Genomic DNA, 1,868 nt, shown 5'->3' with positions numbered 1-1,868 from the left:
CCTTTCCTTTTATTTATATATATATATATATATTTTTTTTTAAAGCTGAAATCCCCAGGATGAGAAAATGGCTCTTCTCTCCTTTTTTTCCTCCTTTTTTCCTCGACTCACCGAGCCAGCTGGGGCAATGCCACAATTCAAGGCGTCTGGAGACAGAATCCAGCGCGCTGCCTTGTGATCTGCATGTCAAGGTGAAACTGCAATAAGATAATAATGTCAGTATCCCCAGAAGGCAGGCGGTAAAAGATACTAATTGCATTTCACTGAAGGCTTCAGAAACACTCAGCAGCTGGAAAGCTGAGGAGAATTTTGATGCTATTCTTATAAGGGAAAATTTTTTTTTCTCCCCCCCCCCCTCCCCTTACACTGTTTGTAAATCTATTACAGAACATGGGGAGTGGAAGCGGGGGAAGGGAATGTGTAAAACCAGTTAAAGGCTTAATGTTTCCCATTATATTTTGTGAGCTGTAGGTGGTCTAGAGCTTATAAAAATGTAGCGCATTCCCTTGTAATCAACCATAATAATTTATTATTATTATTTATTATGATTTGCCGTTGTTTTGCACATATAAAGGCCCCTGCCAAGGCACTGAGAGCTCTGCACAAATAGTTAACATTTATTATAGCAGTAGTAATGTTTAAAAATATTAACTAAATAAAATAAAAATACCAGCTCTAAAGAGCTGAGGACAGCTTTGTTATTGGAAAATAAATGCAGGAAGGCAAATATCTTGCAGGATGGCTGATACTGATTTGAATAGAAACATGCCTGGTGGTGAGGAGGGAAACACATTTTCAATTCTTGGAAAAACGCAGAGGGCTTGGCTCGGAGATGCGTCTCCAGCAAACACTTCTGCCCCCAGTGCTTCACCCAGCAGAAACGGGGACCCCTTTGCTGGCCAAAGTAACGCCCGGCAGCGCGGGCACGTGTCTGCTGCCCGTGCTTGGGCTCAGAAATGCACTCAAGGACTCTCCTGGGAGAGTGGATTTATTTAGCCCCGCACGGTTGCGACCCATTCCCGGCTGTCTGTGCCACTGTGCTTTATTGCTGTGGTGGTCTTCTCCAGGGAAGATGGAGACCAAGTCCATCATCCCCGGTTAGTGTTTCCCAACCTCTTTCCCATCCCTTGCCTTTGTTCTGTCTCAAATCTTTTATCTCAGGGGGATAAAAGGAGGCGGCTTCAGCTCCCACTTTGTGGATTGTAAGATGGGTAGACCCTCACCTGGGAGTCACAAGTCAGTCAATAGTGGGGCGATATTACTGCCCTTTCTGGGCTGAACGGGAGGTCATGGGAACGCTGGGTGAAGGGCAGGATGATGCTGCGGGTGAGGAACCGCCTGAGAGCCAACAGGAGAAAAAATTATGCCGAAGTTTTAAGAGCAGGATGCAATAGGGATGTGTACGGGACCTGGTACTGCATAGTATATTTGTTCTGGGGAGGGAGGGAGAGGTGAACGGATGAACAGCAAAATCTGCAAGCGCCCGAGATATCTTTGGGTTAGTCAAGCAAAGAGGTGGAAGACCTCACAAGGGGTTTCCCCTGATAAGGCCGGGCAGCGTGCTGGGGAGCAGAGAGGCTGAAACACAACGTGTGCTGCAGATGGGAAGGAGCACTGGGAGCGTGATGAGGTCTAAATTAGCTGTGACCATTTGGGAAGGGGAGAGCAGTGTCAACAGAGACATCCGTGTGAAAATCTTTACTCTCCTTTACAGCCGCCGCCAGATAAGCAAAGAAAATTTGAGGAAGAATGGGATTAAAAATATTGCTGAGAGTATTATAATGCCTGCACATAAATCAGCACTGTGGTCTTGCCTGGAATAGCGTGTTCATTTCTAGTCAATCCGTCTCAAAAAGATACAGCAGGAA

The sequence above is a fragment of the Charadrius vociferus genome, unplaced genomic scaffold, assembly GCF_000708025.1.
Source record: "Charadrius vociferus isolate BGI_N301 unplaced genomic scaffold, ASM70802v2 scaffold281, whole genome shotgun sequence".
Classification (NCBI taxonomy): Eukaryota; Metazoa; Chordata; class Aves; order Charadriiformes; family Charadriidae; genus Charadrius; species Charadrius vociferus.
The sequence above is the reverse complement of the archived record's forward strand: the minus strand, read 5'-3'. Positions refer to the sequence as shown.